General features: G+C 34.6%; 2 protein-coding genes across 2 annotated transcripts in view; one reads left to right on the forward strand and one right to left on the reverse strand.

The window, feature by feature from the left end:
• LOC113498030 (sodium-dependent neutral amino acid transporter B(0)AT3-like) overlaps positions 1–13,412 on the forward strand; it is a 423,880-nt gene that overhangs the window by 33,065 nt on the left and 377,403 nt on the right. The window lies entirely within an intron of this gene.
• LOC113497969 overlaps positions 1–13,412 on the reverse strand; it is a 42,618-nt gene that overhangs the window by 8,272 nt on the left and 20,934 nt on the right. The window lies entirely within an intron of this gene.

Here is a 13,412-nt window from a genome sequence, read left to right on the forward strand (position 1 = left end):
CAGGAGTTTAATGGGATGATTACAATTATTTATTCAAATCCTGATAGGTAGTTTAATTATTTATATTAGATACTTACGTATTTTTTCCTTGCAAATGTAAATTGATCAAATTACAGGGACTTGAACCAAGGTGTGACGTCACTTCTTTGTAAAAAAAATTTAGTTGTTACGTTACTAGTCCTTGTCCCTATCTCTAATCAATTTAGTTTTGACTGTGAGTTTGTACAACGGATGGCATGGTTGAAATTTGTTAATTGTGTAGGTATATAATGAACAAAAAGATTTTTGTTTTTTTTTTATACCTAGTTGTTAAAAAGAGTTTGTATGTAATATGATGTAAAATATTATAATCTTCATTTAAAATATTTATGTGTTTCATCCGAACTACTTAAAATGCTACGATTTGTAATCGTAGCATTATCTTTACTAGAATTAAAGTTAAAATCATCAACGTCCCCTTATAGAAACCTGTCATTATTCACATTGAAAATCTCAAATGTCTAACAGAGACAAATTAATTGTATGTTTTTTTATCTAAAACGAAAGATGATCTCTACAAGCTGGCAAGTCAAAGTATCGTTCATCAGTTGTCATCTCCTCAAAAAGAGTTTTAATCATGACAAAAGTAGATATAATGTAATTAATAGTGAAATGATGCCAGAAAGTCTTTCCGTGTTTGCTCACATCCGAAACTGGCCTGCCATTCTAATTACTACATCAGACTATTCATTACCGTAACCTTGAACTATTTGGAACCCTTATGTCAATGCAGTAGAGTCCATTTTTGCAATTAATTTGGTATTTATTCTGCCGCACTAAATGTGTGACAAATCGGAAAGTTTTGGCACTAAACGAACATTATTTTTCCATTGTTGCGAGTTTCAATTGATTCGTGGTATTCTTAGAGATTTAAGACTCAATGACTCAATATTTTGCTTTTAATTGCGATTTTTTTTCTAATTTTTGTTTTGTCTACTGTATTCTTCCGGCATTATCTAGCGTTAAACGATAAGCTTGATTTCTCTTTAAATGTCTGTACGATATATGCTTAGATTCATACAAACGGAAGGATTCTGCCCATCTTCAGAACTTTCATAAATGAAAAAAGAACTTTAATATCTACTTTTACTTAAAACTCGACTAAGGAGTTCAGACTTACAAACAAGCTTATTTTAAGGTAATATTCTTCCCAACTTTGTTCAAGTGTGTGAAAGTGATAAGATTAAATACTTTTGGTCCTACAATAAGAACATCAATTGCCATCTTTGCAAAACTGACATCTATATACGAGAGTTTTTATCCAAATATCTAGGCCCCGATTCTGCTATTTTGCAATGGCCGATGAATGAATGGCAATTGGATTAAATTTGAAATTATTCCTGATCTCTAAAGCATTTTTCCAATACAATGATTGGAAGTTAATTGTATTGACCTTGAGTGTACCGTCCCATACTAAGTTTTTACTTTTAGTGTAGGAAAAAATGCGAAAAGTGTCGCTTTGAGCCCATTTTCATTAAGTCGTCGGCCATTGTAAATAGCAGAATTGGGGGCCAGAATTGTGGCCCAGTTCGTTATTCCCTAACATATATGTTCTTTACCAGTTTCGTTACCTTAGCAACCACATCATGTCTTCCATTAATCGATATATTTACTACATGTTAATTAATCCAAACTGCATCTAAATTAATCCTCTCCACACCATTGTAAACTTGTGGTATCGAGGTATTAACGCTGCCATTGTTCTTAACGTAATTGGTTTCCACATACAAGTTTGTAAACTTATGTGGAATTATGGTTTCGGTTCGTTTGTTCCTTATGTCAGCAGGTAATTTCGTTGGCTTTTGATTTTGTTCTTCACGACTCTTGATAAATTGGATTTGGTTAATATTGCATTTTTCTAGTAAGGTTTCAATCTCTACAGGCTTGGAAAGGAATCTTATATATTGAAACGAACAATCTTACATATGTATTTGAATAATTCTGGAAAGAATTCCAACGACCTTCATGAAATTTAGCAGACAACAGCGTTTCGAAACGATATATTGATCTAGCTAGGATCCATTTTTACAAAATGTCCTTTCGTGTTTTCAATGATCAAATTTATTTTTACTGGAATAAAATATCTAAAACTTATGTAAATGCTCGGTTAAGCAAATACTAAGATTATAATATTCATTACTTCAAATGTATTGTCTTTACCGTAATTGTGTAAAAACGTGGGACAAAAAAATAAAGATCGTTTAGGTAGAAATCAAGGAGTTATAGATTTAAAGTAGATAATTAAAATTAAAATTTACCTTATCTATTTTTGATATAACAAAAATCTTTCAGTTTCAATCCTGATAAGCATGGACGTATTATAGATGAAATGAAAACTTCTTTAAGAAATTTCATCATATAAATCCCTGCTGGTCATATGACTACCTTTATTAAAACATTACAAACAAATTCCAAAAGTAGCTCCATTCAGAAATACTCAACCAGTTTTAAACAGTTCAGCTTTACCAACCCATATTGAAAGCGATCCGGAGACATCGAATATCCACGTTACCTACAGAATTCACGCGAGTAATATCCGTTCGTATGAAACGACAAATTTTGGGGATGACGCGAAAATTGATATCCCTAACGATCCCGTTACAAATATACGGGATGTGGAGTTAATATTCAAATTTTGTTTGATACACCATTTTGAATAATGTCTTGTGAATGCTGTGATACAATTTTGTTCGATGTCGGAATTGATTTTAGTATCGGTTTTTGGAGTATAGAGAGTTCTAGAATTATGAAAATTTTATTATTTATAATGGTTTTTGGGTACCAATGGGTACCTAAAGAACACTGTTATTGTGGCACCGCTGTCTTTCCGTCTGTCACTAAGCTCTCAAGTATCTCTTGAACTGTGATAGATAGACAGTTGATATTTTCACAGATGATGTATTTCTGTTGTTGCTAAAATATTAATACTAAATTGATGATTGATGACAAATATACCTTTATCTATTTGTTGGTTAGCTTAAATTAAATCGCTTGAAATTTCCTTTACTTAAAGATGAAGTAGTTTAAGTCTTGGTCCGATTCCTTACCAGTTAGTGAAATTTAAGGTGAAAAAGGACTTGCATTCTGAATAAAAAAAATTGTTATGAACCCTGCATTACGATTTTTTTCTAACTCGAGTTCATTTCACTTAAAAGGAAGTTTTCTATCATTGAATGCATTCTTGGTTACATTATTAACTAATTTTTCAATTTCAATTTCATTTCCATATGAATATTCTACTAATACTCATAAAGTTCCATCCACAAATTCACTTTATCGTTATTTAAAAATATTTCCGAAAATATTTCACAGTAGGCGACATTTATTGGGAATGTGTAATCCCGGTTCGAAGCTCGGTGGTTCACAATAAGCTCTCATTTGCCCGTCAATCGTTGTCAGTTGCGGGCGACGGCCAATATCGGCCATTATCGGCCGCGCCAGCTTCCCCTGATTGCCCTACATTGAGACTGCTACCATTGAAACCAGTTTAGCGAAAATAGACCTTATGGAGATAGAGGTTTGAATAAGAGACTTATATGTCAGTATACTTATTTGTATTCGATATCAAATATGCCTAGCTGTTGGGTTATTCGAGGCTGAAAAAAATGAAAACATACTATTATCCTTTAAAATATTTGACAAGCCTTTATTAAATAAAAAATCGATTGTCAGTAAGTTAATCTAAAGGTCTTTTTGGAGTTCAGCACCCGTCTCTTCATTTGTCTGCCACTGTCTTTCATTAGGCTTTATTCCTCGCACCCTGATAGCTACAAATTTTGCAGACATGATATATTTTTATAGTGGCTAACTTCAATTATAAATTAATGTTAATCTGTTAAACTGACAGGCATTTTTATTATCCTTATTGTCCTGAACCTCTGTGACAAATCCGACTTGCAGTCACAGCTTTTTGAACCTACTTTTATGTTTGTTCCAATAAACGTTTTACCTGTAGCACTATTTCAGATCGACTTTGAACCCTTTCCCCATCATCTGTGAGCCGTGAACATTCAATCAGTGCCCTGTCACGTTCGGGCCCACAATGGCTACATTTGACTGCAGACGCGGCGAGTGACGTGATTCGCTGTTATTGGAGCGGCTTCCTCTGTGATTGCCTACAACTACTATTAGTTTAGAACCGGATATGTTTGAAGTAGTTTTGACAGCTGAAAACTCACTGGATTAACTTCGTACCATTGCGCATTGGACTTGTTGATAAATTTTGAATTTTGTATTAAGTGAAACCAAAAAAAGTTAAGAAGCGAAAAAAAGAAATTCAAGCTTTTTTTTTTGCTTTTGCAATCGATTAATGTTCAAATACGGGAATTCATTATATGCATTCGGTATACCTTCTGGCTCGTACTCGTATGACTCTCAATATTCAACAAATTTCCGTGAACGAAACTCCCATTTCAGTACCGTTTTCACTAAAAAGCAAATCTATCCCTAAAGCCAATTTTACAACATTTGTAGTTACAAATTGCCCCGACTCCAACTGAAAACGATTTTCAGAATTTAGGGTTACTTCTCAGGCTAATTTGATTTAACCCTTGTTGTAAACTAATCTTATCGCGAGCCTACCTTTATCTAGTGGGAACAAAAACTTAATGAAGCGTCAATGTGGGTCGTACGTCTGCTGGTACGAGTAGTTGATTGAATTTTCCGCTGTCAACGGCACGAGAATGCGTGGCTAGGAAATGGGCGGGTGTTGGTAACATTCTATTATCCTTTGGAGTTGCGTCAGAGATTGTTCTAATTGATTGCAAGGTCTAATTTCATGGATAATATTCTCCTCACACATTCCGTGACCAAACATTATGTGTTACCTCTAATATATTAAAGCACTCAGACTCGAGCCCTATTTGACGATGTTAAGTTACGTGACCTAGAAATAACGAAACACACTGCTCAAAACTTGGTGAACACAAACAGGAACTAAATGTTTTACATTCAATTCAAATCAAAATAAATTTCATATTCGGTTTCAAACTATAGATGACTCCTTCCGAAGCCATAAATTTCCGAAACACGGAAGCTGTTATTTATTTCTAAAAAATATTTCAACAGATACACAGCAAACAGATTTATAACATGAATAAAGGCACCTCGTATTCTGCTAAAATATGTTAATTATAAATATGAAGAGCTCGAAATATTTCGTAGTTTTACATGCCAGTAACAAGCAGAATATTTGAATAAGCTAGTTTGAGGACCACGTGTATTTTGCTTCATAAATGATGAATATTTATTATAAGCTGACTAGATTTTGAATTCACTTTACGCGTTTTATTTTTCAGGCATGATGTTGCCTTTATTTAGACTACAGATGTAATTGAAATGTGTGTTTTTGCAGGTGAAGATACAATTAATTATTATTTCGGTATTACAATACCAATTAGTGGTAAATTCCGATATGCCAATAAGATAAATAGGATGGATGGTCAGATTAGAATCAGAATAGGAGAGTTAGGAGTATAGAGATGTGGGTTATTCAAGACTTATGAAGAAGATGCTCTTGTTCCTGCCTCTTTTATATCTTTTTAATTTTCTTTTCTCATTTCGGCATTTCAGCTATATCAAACAAAAAATCGGTGAAGTGCGAGTCAGCCCGACAACATTCTCCCAACAAATTTTAGCCGTTAAGTTAACATTTCAACTGTCTCTCACTATCACGGATCATGATAGACCGATGGACAGACAACGATGCCTCAGTAAAAATCTTCCTTTCTTAACTTTTGTGTACGGAACTCTAAAAATAAATGATTAAAGCATCTAATTCAATAAACAAAATCGTTGACGCAAATAATTTCATCCAATTTTCGTTTCTTTGTCTTGGTTTTTAATTAAAACGGTTTCGAGAGAAAACTTTCAGCGGTACAATTATCCGGTTCACAGATTCTACACTTTGTTCCAAGTAATTGTTTCGACACAACTTTCTTGTTTTGTCCTCAACTGTACCTACTTGTTCCTATTAATATTGTTGAGATATTTACGTTAAGTAAACATGCTAGAGTTACAATGCGGCTTAGAGGGAAGTTTCTTTAGGGTTCCGCAATCCAGGGGAAAAACGAAATCCTATTGATAGGTTTATTCTGTATGTCCGTCTAACACGAGGCTGTATTTTTTGACATGTTACCAGCTAGACAGTTAAATATAAAAGTGAGAATAAGCAACAGCTGATACGGTCACAGATTTGATGGGTGATTTATTTCTATTTACGAAATTTGTTATCCTTTACGTAACCATCAGTGTTCCAAGTCCGACTCGCACTTGCCCGTTTTTATTTTTATTTTGCAAAGATCTGAGCATTAATGATTGAGTCTTGAAACAGTGTACAGATTCGAGATAAGGCACGAATTTCATGACGTTTTTCCTGTACTGAGCCCCAACGCTTTTTCATGCCATAATTAATCAGTATTTAACGTTTGTTTTAACGCTGTTCTTATATAATCTCCAACTCAAATTTTATTTTAATCTCCTGTGTAAAGCCGCCTTTTACTTTTTTGCCCACTGTGTCCCATTGCTCAGTAAAGGTCTTCACTTCAACCTTCCAAGCATCTATCCTGGGCCACATGGAACCAGCCCACGTGGTACGCGTTCAGGTAGCGCCGTCTATCCCTTTTTTGGTAAGGCTGGGAAATCGTCATGGGGTGTTCATGACGATTTCCAGTCTCTCGGGGGATTAAATGGTCAGTCATGTCAGACTTTTACTGTCTAAACCTGTACCAACGTGCTACGTCATCCGTGTTTTTGTGTCGGTGTATGACAATGCGTTGCAATCCTTCATACGGTGCCGTCTATCCCTGGCTTGTGGAAGTGTGACAGGGCATATAGTAGAGAAAAAAGTCTCTTTCCCACACCCGCCATGTGGCAAAAGGCTCTCATCTTTTTGTAGCTTTAGTAAATTTGTTAAGAATTAAATGACTGCTGTTTAATTGTTCTCGTTCATTGTATCGTAATTAAATTGCTTTAGATAACTTTGTAGTCTTAATGGATAAAATGAGGCAATGAAAATATGTTCGTGTTGACTAACTTGAGTAAGTGTTTCGAATTGTAAACAATACCCGAATTACAAAAGTTTAGTGAACTAATTATTTGTCGTCGATGAAGTTCTTTAATGATAAGGATAAATGTTTGGACTTCTGAATTAAGTTAAGTATTGCTTCAAGTTGAAGTGTTTGTTGAGATGAGATAAAAAGTTGGCTTGAACTTGACTTGAAGGTGTAAGACCAGGTGTTGAAGGGTAACTAGGACCTATGTCTAGCAGTGGGTTAAGTTAGTCCCAAATCCCTACTAATATTATAAATGTGAATGTAAGTTTGTTTGTTACGCTGTCACGGGAAAATATTTTACCGATCACCGTGAAACTTTGTATACGTGTTCTTGGAGGGATTAGAAGGAAAAAGGGGTCGTTTTATCAACATAGAAGAAGGATCTTTACAGCGATTTCCCGCGCGGGTGGAGCCGCGGTCGATCGCTAGTACCTTACCTACTTAATAAATGTGACTCTAAGATTTCAGTTTCTTGCAACACAACCTGGCGTTTAATTAAACTCTAAACCTTTGGAAACCTGCACTCCATTCTTTCTCCTGGATTTCCACTTCAGAGGAAATTTCTCCAATTTATAATCTTCTTGGAAAACTTTCAAGCATATTGTGTCGCATAGCATCAATAACTGAAGCACTCTTATCCCTCTTTCCAAGTACGACGTGAGGTACCAACACAGCTCACATACATGGTAAGGGAAGTGGAGGAGGATACAGATATCTCCCGTACCACGAAGGTAAAGAAAACTGGATCATAGTACGGGGGCCTACCAACACCTAACAATTTTCTTCAAAATCAGTTTTTAAATAGTTGTTTTTCAAGTGGTAGAAAATCGTGCATTGTAGTTAGTTCTTAACTCATTTTTTTTTAATATGCTGCTAAGGTTGAATGGCTTGTCCTCATTTCAGGCGTGTTAACTGAATGCCTGTTCCCTCCATTTTTCTATATTCTATGGCTATACCTCAATTGGTTGATAAACGAAGGGGCGCTGGTATGTCCATAGTATTGTGGGAGCGATTAATTAATGCCTTTGTTATTCTGGTATTCAATTATCCGGCTGTCTAGACAAATGGTATTTTCACAAGCGCTAATATCGAATGGGGCAAATGTCTTGTCAAAATAAAGTGTCTGTACAAAAATGTATTTACATATTATTTGTGTATTGTCTATTAGATATGTCTTGTGTATTTTTCTATGAATAATCGTATTTTTATTATTAAAATAACTCAATTCCTAACCTCCGTACGATTAAATTGGGGTCTTTAGTATGAACGGCCCAAAACGAATGGACCGCGGTCCGTTCAAGCATAACCAAAAAGAGTCTGATGCAAACGAATCTAAAATTGATTTTCGACTACGTGTTGTAATATAAACCTACCAAAAACTTTGGAATTGTAATCTGGTAACCTGTACCACTCGCTAAAAGTGAGTTGAAATGAGCAATGACTTTCAGAACTTCAAAAAAAACTGCAAATATCCAGACTGAATAACTACAGCCTAATAAAATGGTAGAAAAGCCAAAACAAAAGAGGAACGCATAATAAATGCCATCTTTACAACGGTGAGTGGCCGTCCCTTATCCATTTCATAATTTATGACTCCTAGAAGGATAGACCACACAAGAAAATCAATTTATAACAAAAATATACCTTACTGCGGAGAGAATAGGAGCTGTTATTAAGGTCAAAGTTACTTGTGTGGTGGTCTGTACCTGAGAACTGCTATCTTTCTCCCTGCCCCTCGTAAGGACGTAGATTGTAATCAAATGTTGTCTTTCCTTTTTTATTTGTCTGTTTTTATTAAATAGCTTTTCAATTATTCATTTCACGATTTGTTTTGGGTTGATTCGTATAAAATATTTTTGTTTGATCGTCGGCTAGGTATCTACTGAAAATCGTTACGGATTTTTTTTTAATTATGAGCTTCTTTCCTGACAACATTGAAATAAAACTACTTATACGGATTTTAAATGTAGTTTTCAATGTCTAACATTCGCCTAAACCTAAGAAATCGCTATCCTGAAAACATTTTGGTACGATTTTTAAGTTTTGAATGGGTTTTTAAATACCTACATGATAGTTCTTACAAAGTCTAACCTATACTGATATTTTAATAAGGAAAATGATAATCTTTATTATGTATTTGTTGTTATAGCTTCAATAGAATATTTAATAAAGGCACACGAGTGTCTCTGTGTGTGTTTATGTAAAAATATCATCTGCAAAAATTCATCTCGGTAGACTGTAGGACAGCACGCTATTCAACGAGGAGTGGATAAAATGCGGGTGCCACTTTGAGGTTGAAATTAATCAGTCAGTCATTAAAATAGCTATTGGTCATTTCTTAACTTATAATTCCATAGAGAATAGTACCCAAGCATCGATAATATCCTGATTTTCCAGGCGTATCCCTCGGGAATAAAGTTATGAGACGGCTGAGAGTTTAAATTGACCACTGCTGGGATGGCCAAAAGAGATCCATGTTTGTGTAATACAACTTTATTAGAAAGGAGATCTATTGGATTATTGTTACGTTGGGCTAGCAACAAGAGTTTCTATACTGGTTTTCAGATAGGGTAACGTATTATTTCATTTTATTTATTAGGAATAGTGTGGTATAGTATTGCCGTATTGAAATACCTAACGTTATTGTGAATTGAGACGAATAAGTAACCGTCTTCAAAAATTTCTTAAAAAATAATATTGTCGCATTTTTATTTGAAGTTTTTATATAAAAGTCTTTCTGTTTTTATCTTTCTCTCCGCGTTCTGAATCCCTTGAAAAATTTGAAGTTGGTTTCCTTAAGATCTCTTCCTTACAAAATTATTAGGTCGTTTACGTTTACAATTAAAAAACATTTAACGACAATATCATTAACGTTAAGACTATTTTCCGATTTCCACTCACATATTCTATAAAAAGATTTCATATAGCGAAATTTCTCATGCATCGTCCTCGGCGTATTCATAAATCTTGTGCTACACTTGAAACTGTGATAAACGATTTTTACATTACACTTCTTTTAAAATCGGTTTTAGAAATGGCCATCAGCATCTATTTTTATCCAAATAATGTATACTGCATCACCCAGAATAATAAACAAAAGAATTGCAATAAATGCATACGTTACATATTTATAAAATAGCATACTTTGAAAGAATAAGGACTTCATATCTATGTCAATTAACAAGGTGATATAGAAAACCAAATATTAAGATTGCTTTTTTGCTTTGATGTGAAAGTGCTCGAAAAGCATTTCAAACAAATCTTAACTTGATTGTATTTTTAAGTGGCGCTCTTATGACCACCTTCCAGATTCAGCATTAGATCATCATCTAACAGCCCTTTGTCAAGTCATGATTTTGTGTTGCTCAGTAATATATAATGTACATAAGCTGCAAAAATTTCAAAGAAGTGGGTCAAATTAAACTTGTGAGATCTGGATACAGCCTGACTGACAGGCAGACAGACAGACGACGGGACAAGTGAAACTAAATAAAAGGTTGTAAGAACAGATCTACTAGATAGAATATCTACAAGTAGGTTGTAGAAATTGTACAATGTAACTTTCCCTCCATTTTTTACTAACACCACTCCCGAAAATAGTAATTTAATCCTTGTGTGAAGGATTCCTAAACATTCAATTGCAAAGAATTACGATAAATTAAAATTTTAACATAATTCTGCGTTTTACTTCTACAAACATTTCATCATCATCATCATCATCCACAGCCTTTATCCTCCCACTGCTGGGCATAGGCCTCCCCTTTCTCGTGCCAATTTCTACGGTCCTGTGCTAGCCTCATCCAGACTCGACCCGAAACCTTTATAATGTCATCGACCCATCTTCCAAAAAAAAAACATTTATTTAACATTATTTCTAAACAATTGACAGCAGTTAGAGCAATCGTCAAAAATGTGTTCCAGCTTTTATTTGGAGAGTGGTATGTTGGCACGGTACGCTTGTTCCATACAAAGGTTGGAAGAAAAATGTACAGGAACAATAGATTTTCGCAATGTTGACTTACGCTTTCATTGTAGTAGTGCAGTGTTTTTATATAATAATTTCTCCACATGCCTTTCAATTAGTGTATTAAAAGACAAACGCGTCAAATCCCGATTAATACGCGTGAGTTGGCCGTTCTCAAATAAATAATGAGAGATACTTGGACAGCAATCTTTCAACTGATTTTGCGTTCGCAAATTTCGTTCAAATATTAACTTAAAAGCTTAATAAGCGGAGTTACAAAAAACTTACAAAAGCACGAGACGTTTCCCTTTTTTTTAATTTATTGGACTAAACGGATTCAGTGTTGGACGAAAACAAACGTTCCGAGAATTAATAACAGAATAGTTTCAAAAAAGCAACCGGCTCAGATAATTGCGAAGTTAAGTGAATTTCTGCCGACGTCCGATGTTGCCAGCTCACCGATGAAAGTAAAACAGAAGTATTACAATTATTTGTACCATTTCAAAAGTTAAAGCGATACCTTATTACTAAGAAACAGATGTTTTTCCGTGTCGCCATTTGGTATCTCATGAACCATAATCAGCCTAGCCTTTTCCCAACTATGTTGGGCTCGGCTTCCAGTCTAACCGGATTCAGCTAAGTGTTTTACAAGGAGCGACTGCCTATTTGACCTCCTTAACCCAGTTACCTGAGCACGATACCCATTAGTTAGACTGGTTGTCAGACTCTTCAAGCTTCTGACTACCTGTAACGACTGTCAAAGATTGGTAGATAAGGATAGGAAAGATAAGGAATAACAGCTGGGACCCACAATTGTGAGCTATTTATATCTGATCTTTTTCTGCTTTTACCGCCCACGATGGTGCGTTATCGCTCACTTTGGGAAAGATTGCTTTAGCACACAACCATCTACAGCTGATCATCAACTTATGCTGAACTTTCCACTCTAAATTTAGATTGTTTTTCTGACTTTTTTGTCACGTCCCTGTAGCTGACTAAACAACAAGAATACGAGTGCTGTCCTTTATTCGTTTGTTTAGCGTGAAGCTTTATAAAACACTCGTCTATAAACGGTACCGTGGTTTTAGATTGTTTTCTTCTTCTGTTCGAAATTAAAGCAAAATTTCCTTTTGTTTTCACTGCACAAATATTGCATTTTTATGGCATCAAGTTTCTCTGTTGTTCCGAAGAGAGAACTAATTTATTGTCTGTGTTTAAATGAAGATTTTTGCTGGTACGTGTTTTCTTTTCAATCGATTTTAGAAGAAGCTTAGGTAATTAGATTTAAGTGTAGATAGATGTAAGTAAATTTGATTTAAATTAAATAGAATTAATTATGATAGTAATAATTCAATAAAAACAACAATTTTAAGGTAACTATCGTGAGAATTATTACACTCGCGTACGCGAACGTTAAACTCGCGACAACGAAGCGTCAGCTCATGATTAAGGACTCCGTTTGGGTCGGAAACTAGTCGTGCAATCCTGGTAAATAAGCGTGAGTTAACCGTTGCGTTATTTAATAAAAATACAATTAATCATTATAATGCTTTTGCCAAAGCACTGATTGTAAAAAATACGTTCCACTCAATTATTGTTTCATAAGGTACAAGTTATTTAGTTTAGGAGCAAAGCTCGCTTCATCACTAGTTGTTTCAGCGAATGTGACGTTTCAGTAGTCCTCAGTTAGTACCAAGTTGACACTATTGTGTAACTTTATCTGCTACAGAGTTGAACTTGTTTCAACGTGTCGCAGAAACGAGCTGGTTTTATTATAAAATATATTATATTAGAATGTTCGTTCGCTTTATTTTTTAATGTTTTATCAGCGTGTAAAGTTTGTTAGTAATAATTAAAATTACTTGATTATTGTGAAATCAGAAAGGAAAGGTTAAAACTGTTGATTTAATTGGATTTATTAAATTTTATTTCTGCTTTTCGTATGTATTTGTTTAGATACTACGGACACATCAGCATAGATAATTTTGTTACTTAAAATGTACCTTTGCCTATCGGTTAAATATATTGTTTTCGTATTGAGAGATATTGATAAAAATACATGACTATATAAGTACGTTCTTCAATACGATTACTTAGAACACGATCTAAGATTAAAAGAGTAGATATGCAACTAAATATGTTTGTTACGCATCCACGCTTAAACGACTGGATTGACTTCGATGTAGTCTGGCATGGGAGTAGCTGACAGTTTGGATTAACACATAGGCTTTTATTCGACGTCGTAAGAGGAGGGTAATAGTAATGCTAGTATTGCCGACATAAAGGCGGGCGAAGTCGCGAGCAAGCTAGTTTAAAATCAATTTCAAACAAACCCCGATCGAGTCATTTCCTCTAAA

Source organism: Trichoplusia ni, chromosome 10 (genome assembly GCF_003590095.1).
Source record: "Trichoplusia ni isolate ovarian cell line Hi5 chromosome 10, tn1, whole genome shotgun sequence".
NCBI lineage: Eukaryota > Metazoa > Arthropoda > Insecta > Lepidoptera > Noctuidae > Trichoplusia > Trichoplusia ni.